This window comes from Scyliorhinus canicula, chromosome 7, assembly GCF_902713615.1.
Source record: "Scyliorhinus canicula chromosome 7, sScyCan1.1, whole genome shotgun sequence".
In the NCBI taxonomy this organism is placed as follows: domain Eukaryota; kingdom Metazoa; phylum Chordata; class Chondrichthyes; order Carcharhiniformes; family Scyliorhinidae; genus Scyliorhinus; species Scyliorhinus canicula.
In genome coordinates, this window is record NC_052152.1 from 167,060,477 (window position 1) to 167,074,991 (window position 14,515).

The following is a 14,515-nucleotide window of genomic DNA, read 5'->3' on the forward strand; positions in this document are numbered from 1 at the left end:
CGGACCAGGTTCATCTGAGGAAGGGGTGGGTGGGGCAGGTTTTTCACTCAGGATTGGACGCGAAGAACCGGGGGGTGGCGATTCTGGTGGGGAAGAGGGTGGCGTTCGAGGCAGCTGAGGTGGTGTCGGACAAGGAGGGCAGATATATCATGGTGAAGGGTAGGCTGCAGGGAGAGAAGGTGGTGCTGGTTAATGTATATGCCCCGAATTGGGACGATGCTGGCTTCATGAGGCGCTTGTTGGGCCGCATTCCGGACTTGGAGGTAGGGGGCCTGATCATGGGGGGAGATTTAAACACAGTGCTGGATCCCCCACTGGACCGGTCCAGTTCAAGGACGGGCAGGAGACCGGCCAAAGTGCTGAGGGGATACATGGACCAGATGGGAGGGGTGGATCCCTGGAGGTTTGGGAGGCCGAGAGCGCGGGAGTATTCCTTTTTCTCTCATGTCCATAGGGTTTATTCCCGAATAGACTTTTTCGTCCTGAGCAGGGGATTGATCCCGAGGGTGCAGGATGCCGAGTATTCGGCCATAGCGATTTCAAACCATGCTCCGCACTGGGTTGATCTGGAGATGGGGGAGGCGCGGGACCAGCGCCCGCTCTGGCGGCTGGATGTGGGGATGCTGGCTGATGAGGAGGTGCGTAGGAGGGTCCGGAGAAGTATTGAGGGGTATCCGGATACCAATGACATGGGGGAGGTCCGGGTGGGGATGGTCTGGGAGGCTCTGAAAGCAGTGATCCGGGGGGAGCTGATCTCCATCCGGGCACACAGGGAAAGGAGGGAGAGGAAGGAGAGGGAGAGACTGGTGGGGGAGCTCTTGGATGTGGACAGGAGATACAAGGAGGCACCGGAGGAAGGGTTGCTGGGGGAACGGCGCAGTTTGCAGGCCAAATTTGACTTGTTGACCACCAGAAAGGCGGAGACACAGTGGAGGAGGGCGCAGGGCGCGGTATATGAGTATGGGGAGAAGGCGAGCAGGATGTTGGCGCATCAGCTCCGTAGGCGAGATGCGGCTAGGGAAATTGGTGGAGTGAAGGATGGGGGTGGAAATGTAGTGCAGAAGGGGACAGAAGTAAATGGGGTCTTTAGGGACTTCTATGAGGAACTGTACAGGTCGGAATCTCCGATGGGGAGTGAGGGGATGGAGAGCTTCATGAACAGGCTATGTTTCCCAAGGGTTCAAGAGGGGCTGGTAGAGGGGCTGGGGGCACCAATAGAGCTGGAGGAGCTTGTCAGGGGGATTGGACAAATGCAGTCAGGTAAGGCCCCGGGGCCGGACGGGTTCCCGGTGGAATTTTACAAAAAGTATGCGGACCTGGTGGGCCCCCTGCTGATGCGAGCCTTCAATGAGGCATGGGGGTGGGGGGGGGGGCGGGCTTTGCGCCCGACGATGTCGCGGGCACTGATCTCTTTGATCCTAAAGTGGGATAAGGACCCCTTGCAGTGTGGATCATACAGGCCTATCTCGCTCCTCAATGAAGACGCTAAGTTGCTGGCGAAGATCCTGGCCACCAGGATAGAGGATTGTGTGCCAGGGGTGATACACGAAGATCAGACATGTGCGGAGACTGCTCAATGTTATCATGATGCCGGCAGTGGAGGGGGTGGCGGAGATAGTGGTGGCGCTGGACGCAGAGAAAGTGGTTGATAGAGTTGAGTGGGGGTACCTGTGGGAGGTGCTGGAGCAGTTTGGATTTGGGGAGGGATTCATCAAATGGGTGAGGCTGCCTACGCGGCTCCGATGGCGAGTGTAGTTACAAATGGAAGGAGATCGGAGTACTTTAGGCTCTATCGTGGGACCAGGCAGGGGTGCCCCCTGTTACCCTTGCTCTTTTCACTGGTGATTGAACCTCTGGCTATGGCGTTGAGGGAGTCAGGGAGATGGAGGGGTCTGGTGCGGGGTGGGGAGGAACACCGGGTATCGCTGTATGCGGACGACCTGCTGCTGTATGTGGCGGACCCAGAGGGGGGAATGCCGGGAGTGATGGAGCTGTTAGCGGAATTTGGGGGCTTCTCGGGCTATAAGCTAAATTTAGGCAAGAGCGAGGTATTTGTAGTGCACCCGGGAGATCAAGAGGAGGGAATTGGGAGGCTCCCATTTAGGAGGGCAGTGAAGAGGTTCAGATACCTGGGGGTGCAGGTGGTCAGGAGTTGGGGGACTCTCCATAAGCTTAACTTCACCAGACTGGTGGAGCAGATGGAGGAGGAATTTAAAAGATGGGACATGGTGCCGCTATCGTCGGCGGGTAGAGTGCAGTCCGTCAAAATGACGGTTCTCCCGAGGTTCTTGTTCCTCTTCCAGTGTTTGCCCATCTTTATCCCTAGGGCCTTTTTTAGAAGGGTGACCAGCAGCATCATGAGCTTTGTTTGGGTGCATGGCACCCCAAGGGTGAAGAGGGTCTTCTTGGAGCGGGGTAGAGATGGGGGGGGGGGGCTGGCGTTGCCCAATCTCTTGGGGTACTACTGGGCGGCCAATGTGTCGATGGTGCGCAAGTGGGTGATGGAGGGGGAGGGGGCAGCATGGAAACGGATGGAGAGAGCGTCCTGTGGGGATACAAGCCTGGGGGCCCTGGTAACGGCGCCGTGGCCGCTCCCTCCCACGATGTATACCACGAGTCCGGTGGTGGCAGCTACCCTCAAGATTTGGGGGTAGTGGAGGCGACATTGGGGAGAAGTGGTGGGCTCAATGGAGGCTCCGTTAAGGGGGAACTATAGGCTCGTCCCGGGGAACATTGATGGGGGATTTCAGGGTTGGTACAGAGCGGGCATCAGACAGCTGAGGGACCTGTTTATCGACGGGAGGTTTGCGAGCCTGGGGGAGTTGGAGGAGAAATTTGGGCTCCCCCGGGAAACATGTTCAGGTATCTGCAGGTAAAGGCATTTGCTAGACGGCAGGTGGAGGGATTCCCTGCGCTTCCCACGAGGGGGGTGAGGGACAGGGTGCTTTCAGGGGTCTGGGTCGGAGAGGGGAAGATATCCAATATCTACAAGGTTATGCAGGAGGTGGAGGAGGCGTCAGTAGAGGAGCTGAAAACTAAGTGGGAGGGGGAACTGGGTGAACAGATCGAAGACGGGACATGGGCTGATGCCCTGGAAAGGGTTAATTCTTCCTCCTCGTGTGCGCGGCTTAGCCTCATCCAATTCAAGGTGCTGCACCGGGCCCACATGACTGGGACGAGGATGAGTAGATTCTTTGGGGATGAAGACAGGTGTGTCAGGTGCTCGGAGAGTCCAGCGAACCATGCGCCCATATGTTCTGGGCATGCCTGGCACTGGAGGAGTTCTGGAAGGGGGTGGCGAGGACGGTGTCAAGGGTGGTGGGATCCAGGGTCAAGCCAGGATGGGGACTCGCGATTTTTGGCGTTGGGGTGGAGCCGGGAGTGCAGGAGGCGAAAGAGGCCGGTGTGCTGACCTTTGCGTCCCTAGTAGCCCGGCGAAGGATCTTGCTACAATGGAAGGATGCGAGGCCCCCAAGCGTGGAGACCTGGATCAATGACATGGCGGGTTTTATTAAGCTAGAGAAGGTCAAATTCGCCCTGAGAGGATTGGTACAAGGGTTCTTCAAGCGGTGGCAACCTTTCCTTGACTTTCTGGCTCAACGATAGGGTACGGGGACAGTAGCAGCAGCAACCCGGGGGGGGGGGGGGGGGGATGACTATGTTTGTTTATTTTATTTTATTTTGTTTATTTAATTTTAACGTATTGTTAAGTTCTCTTGTTGGGGTTGGGGGGGTGGGGGGGATCTGATACATGTGTTGATACGGTTTGGGGGGTGTTACGGTTGTTATGGGGTATTTTGTTGCATTTTATTGTTTGTTGTTATATTTTTATATTTTCTGTAAAAAATTCCAATAAAAATTATTTTTTTTAAAATTACAAAAACGAGCCGAATATCGTGAATACGGAACTTCCCTTTCTGAAATGCTGTGCGACTGTTTGGTCTGCGACGTCAATAACATGGCCACTCAAAGGAAGTTGCTAGCCAGACCGTCCCGAGATCTTGTGCAGGCCGTGCAAATTTTGCTTTCCCGCGAAAACGCTGAGAAAGGAGAGCAAGAGATGCAGGGGATGGAGGTAAACAACCTAAGATGTGCCCCTTCCTGGCGAGCAGCCTCCCCTAAGACTGAAATCCCGCCCTTGACTGAGCACTGTACGGGCCTGTTCTCCACGGTCTGATAGAATGGCTGTTAGCTGTCACATGCCGGTAGTTCAAACCACCATCACACTCAAGACAGGCATTCAGAAAGTCTCTCAGACAAAGAACAGAATCCTGCCAGGCAAAGCTTTGGACCTGATTCACTGGACACTCCACTGACGTCACTTGATGCCAACAACTTATTTGATTTTCTGGAAAGAAGTAGGGAAATTAAAACGTTTCAGAAGGGCAAAGGAAAATTATGCAAGAAAGCTAGTGCAATATATAAAAAAGGGTAGCAAATGTTTCTATAAGTGTATAAAAGGGAAAAGAGTGGCTAAAGTGAATGTTGGCCCTTTGGTTATTGGGACAGGGTGTTAATTGCGGGGAACACAGAAATGGCAAAGATGCTAAATCAATATTTTGCCTCAATTTCATGGTGGAGGACACGTGTACCATCCCAATAGTAACAGGTAATGCAGAGTAACAGAACTGGATTGGATTGGATTTGTTTATTGTCACGTGTACCGAGGTACGGTGAAAAGTATTTTTTTGTGAGCAGCTCGATAGATCATTAAGTACATAGGGAGAAAAGGGAAGAAAAGAAAATACATAATAGGGCAACACAAGGTATACAATACAACTACATAAGCACCGGCATAGGATGAAGAACACTGGGTGTAGTGTAAATGAGGTCAGTCCATAAGAGGGTCATTTAGGAGTCTGGTAACAGTGGGGAAGAAGCTGTTTTTGAGTCATTTTGTGCGTGTTCTCAGACTTCTGTATCTCCTGCCCGATGGAAGAAGTTGGAAGAGTGAGTAAGCCGGGTGGGAGGTGTCTTTGATTATGCTGCCCGCTTTCCCCAGGCAGCGGGAGGTGTAGATGGAGTCAATGGATGGGAGGCAGGTTTGTGTGATGGACTGGGCGGTGTTCATAACTCTCTGAAGTTTCTTGCGGTCCTGGGCTGAGCAGCTGCCATACCAGGCTGTGATGCAGCCAGATAGGATGCTTTTTATGTGCACCTGTAAAAGTTGGTAAGGGTTGATTTGAACACGCCAAATTTCCTTAGTTTCCTGAGGAAGTATAGGCGCTGTTGTGTTTTCTTGGTGGTAGCATCGACATGAGTGGACCAGGACAGATTTTTGGAGATGTGCACCCCTAGGAACTGCTAACCATCTCAACCTCAGCACAATTGATGCTTACAGGGGTGTATACAGTACTTTGCTTCCTGAAGTCAATGACCAGCTCTTTAGTTTTGCTGGCATTGAGGGAGAGATTGTTGTCGCTGCATCATTCCACTAGGTTCTCTATCTCCCTCCTGTATTCTGACTCGTCGTTATTCGAGATCCACCCACTATGGTCGTATCGACAGCAAACTTGTAGATGGAGTTGGAACCAAGTTTTGCCACGCAATCATGTGTATACAGGGAGTAGAGTATGGGGCTAAGTACGCAGGCTTGCGGGGCCCCGGTATGGAGGACTATTGTGGAGGAGGTGTTGTTGTTCATTCTTACTGATTGTGGTCTGTTGGTCATAAATTCGAGGATCCAGTTGCAGAGTGGGGAGCCAAGTCCTAGGTTTTGGAGCTTTGACATGAGCTTGGCTGGGATTATGGTGTTGAAGGCAGAGCTGTAGTCAATACGTAGGAGTCTGATGTACATAGAACATTGTTGTCGAGATGCTCTAGGGCTAAGTGCAGGGCCAGGGAAATGGCGTCTGCTGTGGACCGGTTGCGATGGTCTGCGAATTGCAGTAGATCAAGGCATTCTGGGAGTACAGAGGTGATGTGCTTCATGATTGATGCACTATCAATTACGACGAGGCGAGAGTAGATAGTGATCGAGGCTATATTACGCAGAGATGTGGAGCCTCCCGCAGCTGCCGAAATGGCTGCAGCTCGAAGATCCCACACATTTATACTCTGCCTACTGGGCAGAGCCAGCAGGCAGGGATCTACCCCCGTACCTGTAATACAGGGTCCTTACCGTAATACCCTCGTATGCAGTATACACAATACAACAGTGGTGACTACCACAATGATCAACCTCTCGAAGCACTTCATTACGAGTCAGGGCCACCGGACGGTAATCATTGAGGCACGTTGCCTGGTTCTTCTTTGGCACCGGTATGAGGGTGGTCTTCTTCAAGCAGGTGGGGACCTCGCAGTGGAGTAAGGACAGGTTAAAGATGTCCGCGAACACCTCTGCCAGCTGGTCCGAGCAGGCTCTGAGTGCACGACCGGGGATCCCATCCGGGCCTGTTGCCTTCTGAGGGTATGGGTGACTAATGGGATGCTGGGGCACTCGACAGCGGATTGTTGAATGTATTAAGTTCATCGGAGAGGTGTGCGCTGTTGCCGGAGATATTGCTTGGCTTCGCTTTGTAGCCTGTTATGTTGTTTAGTCCTTGTAACAACCGCCGAGAGTCTGTCTGTGACTCTAGCTTGGTTTGATATTCTCTCTTGGCATCTCGGATGGCTTTGCGGAGGTCGTACCTGGATTTCTTTTATAGGTCAGGGTCGTCTGACTTGAACGCCTCAGATCTGTCCTTCAGTAGGGCGTCAATCTCGCAATTGAGCCATGGTTTCCGGTTGGGGAACGTACGTACTGCTTTCTTTGGCATGCAGTCGTCCACACATTTGCTGTGACGGTGGTGGCATACTCATTAAGTTGGTCGCTGAGTTCTTAAATATGGACCAGTCCACTGTCTCTAAGCAGTCATGTAAGAGCTCTTCTGTTTCCTCGGACCAGCACTGCTCGACCTTCTTAAACAGCACTTAGACAATCTGGAAGAGGTCCTCAGATGGTTCTCCCAAGCAGGCATCTGCCTGAAGAGAGGCAAATGCGTCTTTAAAAGCAAAGACAGTCACATTCTTGGGTCACCGCATGGACAAAGATGACTTGCACCCAGCGGAGGAAAACGTCCAGGCCATTAAGGGAGCTTTGACTCCACAAAACACGTCAGAATTGGGATCATTTTTGGGCCTCGTAAATTATTACGGGAAGTTTATTCTGAATTGGGCCACCTTGCTGACACAGCTTCACATCCTTATTAAAGAAGAACCAAAAGTGGGCTTGGGGAGCTACACAAGGGGACACGTTCGCCAGGATGAAGAGATGGCTGTTATTCTCCCACCAGCTGGCCCACTGCGATCCTTCCCGGCCACTTGCTCTCAGGTGTGATGCCTCGCCATGTGACATCGGAATGGTGCTGTTCCACCGATGGGATGATTTGCATGGAGCGTCCCATTGCAGAGAGTTCCAGAACCCTGGCAGATGCGGAATGCCGTTATGTCCAAATTGCAAAAGAAGGCTTGGCTGTGATATTTGCGGTAAAGTAAATTCATCAAAATGTCTGTGGGTGCCATTTCTTTCACCAGGACAGACCGCAAGCCACTGCTGTGTCTTTTCAAGGAGAACAAAAGGAATCTTCCCATAGACTTGGCCTGAATTTAACTCTATTACTAGCAGCGTACAAATATACATTTCAACATCGCCCAGTGGTCCAAATAGTACACACTGATGTCGGCAGTCATCTCCTGCTGCATGTGAGCCCCCCATTCAACCCGCAGTGGACAAAGTCATGGCAGCTTTAAATTTCATGGATACTCTGCCTGAAACAGCGCACGTGGACTTAGGGAGGTCCCACACTGGTGAAACTTTGTCACATTATTTTGTATGGTAGATGACAGGGGAACCCCCCATCAGACCTGCAGCTCTACATTATAAAGCAGTAGGAGCTGAGTGTAGATAACAGCATCCTCCCATGGGGAGCTTGTGTGGTCATCCTGCAACCAGGCCAGGAATTGTTCCTGCAGGACTTGCATAATGGTCACCCAGCAGTTTCTAAGATGAAGGTGTTGGCGCAAAGCTGTGTCTTGTGGACAGGGATCGATGACGACATTGAGTGAGTAGTGAAAAGATGCCTGGCATGTCAAGGGCACCATAAAATCCCTCCAATGGCCTCACATCATCCGTGGATATGGTTACCTGCTGAATTCACCGGACCTTTCATGTGTTTCATGTTTCTGATCCTTGTGGACGGCCTTTCTAAGTGGCTAGATGTAGACCAGATGACCTCCCCCACTCTGAGAGCCATTATTGATAAATTACGTTTATGGGATACCAGAGGTACTGGTTACAGATAATGGGATCCCGTTTACGAGCAAGGACTTCTTAGCATTTGTGCGCACAAATAGGGTAAGACACACCTGGACCACCCCATACCACCCATCCTCAAATGGCTTGGCAGAACGCGCGGTACAAACATTTAAGCGAGGCATGCGGAAACAGACCATGGGCTCCCTGGATGCACGGTTGGTGTGGTTCATTTTTCATTACAGGACCATGTCGCATGTCACGACGTGGTGGCATCGACAGAGCTATAGATCGGTTGGTGCCTCCAAACTCGCTGGAGTCTGACTTTCCTACGTCTGGGCAAAAAAGGTCACAATAAAACAGGATATTCTGAAGAGATATTGTGACCGCAGATTGCCTGGGAGAAGTTTCCAAGCAGGGGACGCTGTTTATGTCCAGAATTTCAGAGATGACACCCATTGATTCCTGGGGATCGCATTGGAGAAGGCAGTGCCCGTATTTTACTAGGTCAGGATCCAATGGAAGAACTTGTGCAAACATGTGGACACTTTAAAAGCAGAGAGCTCAGCTTGGCAGAAGATGCACCAGGGACGTCAATATCTCTATCCCCTATTGGCCCACTCCATAGCCAAGGGGTGCAATCCACCAGGGTCCAAGATCCAGACCATCAGGATGATGACAACTCAGGCTCAGAGCTGGACACTGAAGCATCCCCGCTCACAGGAACTGCTGTATCTGGAGCTGAATTCCCGGCAGTGCCCCCCCCCGTCAGTCATCACCGAAAATGCGATCGACAAATCATAACACGCCACCTGACCCAGACTCGCCACTGGCAGGAGCACAACTGCGTGCAAAGCAGCGAAGGAGGCCTCCTCAGATATTCACTGAGGAGGAACTTTCGGACTTGAGGGAGGAGGGGTGCAAAAACCTTCACAAGGCCCAAAGCGATACCCAAACTGATCTCCCTGTGGGACCCGTGGAATATGAGCTCCCCTGCTATTGGGTGGAGGTCCGCCCAACTGAGGCTCATAATAATCTAGTATAAAGGCCGGCCCGGACGGGGATCAGCATACTGGTTGTCCCAATTGAGGCTAATACCGTGTGTGTATTAATTGCCTCAGGGCAGAGTCTTATGACCATGAATAGACCAGCGTTCACCCTACTGTTCGGCTTTCTGGGTCTTTATAAAAGGCAAAAGAAATTTTGGCATTTATGGCTAAAGGAATAGAGTATAAAAGTAGGGAAGTGCTGCTGCAACTGTATGGCATTGGTGAGATCGCACCTGGAGTACTGTGTACAGTTTTGGCTCCCTTGCTTGAGATGGGATGTAGTTGCATTGGAGGCAGAGGAGATTCCCAAAATTGTTTACGGCGATGAGGGGTGTGTCCTATGAAGAGAGATTGAGTAGTTTAGGCCTATACCCTCCAGAGTTTAGAAGAATGAGAGATCGAATTCAGGTGTATAAGGTTCTCAAATGTATTGACAAGGTAGATATAGAGTAGATGTTTCCTCTGGTGGTGCAATCTAGAACGAGAGGTCATAGTTTTAGGATAAGGGGTAGCAGATTTAAAACAGAGATGAGGAGAAATTGCTTCTCTCAAAGGGTCATGAATCTGTGGAACTCACTACCCCAGAGTGTGGTTGATGCTGAGACATTGAGTAAAGTTAAGGAGGAGATAGATAGATTTTTGAAATGGGAAGGAAAGTGGAGTTGAGGCCAAGATGAGATCAGCCATGATCGTATTGAATCGTGGAGCAGGCTCCAGGGACTGAAATGCCTACTCCAGCTCCTAGTTCTTATGTTCTTATGAATAAAACTCTGAAATATACTGAATGGCTGTGTAGGCATCTTGTTGATTGGACTATTTGCTCCTGCAGTGGAGTGGCTCATTCTGTCCTGTGCCGGCCTGTGCTGCAGTGATGTATTTGGCTGATTTTTCTATCTCGTTGCTCATCAACAAGTTCCATGTTTGCTCGCCTCAAGACAGACATCGCAATATTGATTATCTTTACCGTCAATCTGAAAGAGGTAAGCTTGGATTTCAGCAATTCTGCAATTTTTCATACAGGTATGTTTTTTGCAAGTAAAAAAATCTGTGATCAATTTGTGTATTTTTGTAGCTTCTGCCTTTACGTTCTGTGGGATGTCCTGCAGAGTATGTTAGATGGATAGGCCAAGATCAATGAACAGCGTTATGGAACAGGCGGGAGAATCCACCTGGGTAGGGTGCTCTTTCAGAGGATCGGTAAAGGCTCAATGGAGCAAATGGCCTCCTTCTGCACTGTATGCATTCTATGGGGCGAGGATGGGTAGAGAGGGGTATGAGGTTGGGTGGGGGGGGGGGGGGGGGGGGCAGAAATGAAGGTAAGCCCAGGGCCCCCCGATCAGAAAATCCACCTCTTTGTATGGCACATATGTCACTTGTTACTTACCAGGACAAGCCTGAATATTGTCCATGTCTTGATGCATATGGACAAGGTCTGCTTCAGTATCTGAGGAGTCACGAATGGAGTAATGAATATTCTGTAATCATCAGCAAGCAACCCCAAGTATGACCTTATGATGGGGGAAATGTCATTGATCAAACAGCTGAAGATGGTTGAGCCCAGGACACTATCCTGAGGTATTTCTGCATTGATGTCCTGGAACTGAAATGAGTGCCCACCAACAGCCACAAGCATTGTTCTTTGTGAGAGGTATGACTCCAAGCAGTGGAGAGATTTCCACCTGATTCCCATTGACTGCAGTTTTGCAAGGCCTCCCTAACGCTACACTTGATAAAATGCTACCTTGATATCAAGGGAAGCCACTCTCACCTCACCTCCTCCGTTCAGCTGTTTTGTCCATGTTGGAAACTAGTGCTGTAATGAAGTTAGGATCTGAGTTGCCATAGTGGAATTCAAGTTGAGCAACAGGGAGGAGGATATTGCTGTGCAAGTGCCAGTTGATATCGCTGCCGATGGCACTTTCCATCAATAATGGAGAGTAGACTGATGGGGCGGTAATTGGCCAGGTTGGATTTGTCCAGTCTTTTGTGGACTGGATATTTTCCAGATAGCTGGCTAGATGCCAGTGTTGTAGCTGTACCGGAACAGCTTGGCCAATAATACAGCTAATTCTTCAGCTCTGTTTGTGGAATGTTTCAGGCCCCATAGCCTTTGTAGTAATCCCAGTGCCTTCAACTATTTCTTGCCAACACATGGAGTGAATCAAATTGGCTGGAAACTGACATCTGTGATACTGGGAACCTCAGCAGGAGGACAAAATGGGCTAACCACTGGGCACATCTGGCTGAAGTTGGGTACAAATGCTTCGGCATTGTCTTTTGCACTGATGTGCTGGGAGCCCCCATCATTTAGGATGGGGCTATTTGTGAAGACTCCTCCTCTAGTTGGTTGTTTAAATTGTCCACACAATTTACGATGGAATGCTGAACTTAGACCTGATCCTTAACCACCGAAACTGATTGTGTAATCGCTTAACTCTGTCTATTGCGTGTTGCTTTCACTGTTTACTATGCAAATAGTCGCAGCTTCACCAGGTTGACACCTCATTTTTACGTGTGCCAAGGGATGGTCCTGCCATGCCTCCTGCATTCTTCATGAATCCCATATTTACATTCAAGTTCCATTCACGGATTTCTCGTTCTTCCTGAAACATGCCAGGTGAGAACACACGCAGTTTGCCAGTTCATGAAAAGTTAGGCACACACCACAATAAATACTCAGTGATCTCTGCTGCTTCCTTACCTTTCATATAAAGAACATGTTGTCCATCAATAGCAGAAACAGTCTGCTGTGGAGAGACATTCAGGTGATGAACAGAGAGGAGGCTGCAGTGAGGAGAGCAGCAACAGCAACCACTTCTATCGAAGGGCCTGCAGCTGGGCAGCAGCGAGGTGAACAACAGGGGAATCAAGCTGGCAGAAGGTACTACCCCTGTAACAGGGTGGACAGTCAGAGACTCAGCTTCCCTAACCTTTCGGAAGAACAGTGCTTTAGGACCCTCAGATCGTCATGCAAGTTGTTGTCGGGCAGCCTCCTCGAAGAAGATCACCTGCATGGGATGCAATCGAGTGGCTTGCAGGATCTTCAAGCCAGGGTTGCCCTTGTCGCTTGGCAGGTTGGCGCTCTAAGGGTGGCACAGAATTCCTAATCAAGAGCGACCACCCCACATCATGCAGCCAGGCTGCCTGAGTGTACCTGGCAGCTTAACCACCTGTGGTGATGGGAAGAGGCCCTTTTGTGGCCATTAATTGTCCCAATGATGGGTAGAGGGCCCAACATATATCCTAACTGGTAACATACGAGCAGAAAATGAATGATGGCAACAAGCATGTCTTCACCACTGCCCGCCACCCCTCACTATTCCACCTGATTTCATGCCTTCTTTGCCGCCCAGCCAGCTCTTGCCGTTCGTAATGGAGTGCTAGGAAACAAGCATCTATGCGGGCTTACTAGGGGACTTTGTTCCCGTTTGGGAAGATTGCGCCTTTAGAAAAGAAAAAATGGAAAATGAAGAATTATTGGAAAATAAACCCTTCAGCGAAGCCAGAGGGTGGGATTTTACAACCCTTCCAGTCAGCTGGATCTTCCGTTCCTGTCGAAGGAGACCGCACCCTCCCCCCCCCCCCCCCCCCCCCAGTGGGTTCCCTCGGTGGTGTGGTGAATGAGCCATGCAAAATGCCGTGGGCATTGGCAGGGACTGGTAAATTCTGCCGGTGGCCAATGGTGAGCCACCTCTGCCACCAGGAAACATGCAACAGGGGGGTTGAGGGGAGCCGGGAAATTCTGCCCACTATCCGTAGCTTGCAGTATGTGCAGAGAAAGGGAGATGAACATTTTTCAAGTCTTCGGATTTGTCAAACCCATACTGCATGTTCTTTTGTGGGTAACGAAAACAATCACCAGTCATGACTCATGTGTTGCAATTAACTTTCTTGCAGGCCAAAAAATAATTACCTGCAAATTATCAGTGTATTCAGACAATGCTGCAAATAATGAGCTAGAACATTTTCCTTTCAGTTATTCAGTTCCTTTGTTGTGCATTTGCAGTTGATTTACAGTAACCTGCCACATACAGAATTAAGCATTCTGCTTTTAATCCGAATAAAAACCCCACAACTCCATAACCACACAGTATTTCATGCTTGGCTCTATCAAATTCAAGGATCGTACATTAATATTTTTGGCTGATACGTGGTCAGAATTTTAATTAGAAAGCCAGAAAATGGGCCAATATGTCATATGCCTCATGCTGCAACTGGAAATGTTAACAGCTATTATACCTCTATTTGATGCATTTATAGACTACTGTGCATATGAAGCTTGTCACTGGGTTCAACAGCCGATTGCAAATACTTCACTGCTTTCGGTGGGAAATAATGGTCGAAGGAGTGTGCAACTCTGGTAATTTATTATCAACTGGTGCATGAACTGAGTCTTATTCTGAGCCAAATCATCATACAACACAAATGCACATGTTAACACCAGCTGAAGTAATGCAGAGATTAAAATAAGCCTGAAATTCTATTGTAATATGGACAGAAAATAGATTTAATAGTGAATCACACTATATTAACAAGTGAAGAAGGCATTCAGTAGAGCGCATACTGCCAGCACACTGTGTTAACTCACCATTACAACTGTGCAGCTCGTCATTGAGCTTTTTCACTACCTGGTTGATGCTCTGTAACTACAAATCTGTGTACAAAGAGGAATTAGTGGAGATGGCATCTGCTTTTAGAATCTGAGGAAGTGAAGAAGAGATGGCAAGCGTACATCAAAGACCTATGTGACAAAGATGGCAAGCCAACAGAGCTACAACCAGAGAAAACAGATATTTTCCAGGATAATTTAGACTGTGAAATATTTAGAGCTATAAGAGAACTGACTTCAGAAAAATCAGAAAGATGTGATGGAATCTCTGCAGAAATGAAGGCAACAAGAGAATTGATGTCAGATGCACACTAAGGGAGAACGGTCAGAAGACTTTTTGAGGACCCCAAGGGTCCCATTGGAGAAGAAGGCAAATACCATGAAATTTGAAAAGCATCACACCTGAACTTTGATTACACATGCGTCTAAAATAGTGTTAAAGTTGTTAACAATTAAATTGGATGCTAACGCAAACTATTACAACATCTGCAATCAGATAGACATGAATTTATGACATTAACAAGTCAGTACCTCGGAAATGTGCTTAAAAAGAGATATGACTTTGATTTCTAAATCATGCTTCTTTGTCACCCTTTTGATTTTTAGGTAACTTATAACTTCATC

General features: G+C 49.3%; 1 long non-coding RNA gene across 1 annotated transcript in view; it reads left to right on the forward strand.

Moving 5' to 3' along the window:
- The window catches only part of LOC119969516, a 46,624-nt gene that overhangs the window by 18,227 nt on the left and 13,882 nt on the right, over nt 1-14,515 (forward strand). Inside the window, exon 4 of the long non-coding RNA XR_005461389.1 lies at nt 10,112-10,262. This is a non-coding gene — a long non-coding RNA (uncharacterized LOC119969516). The remainder of the gene's footprint in view (nt 1-10,111; nt 10,263-14,515) is intronic.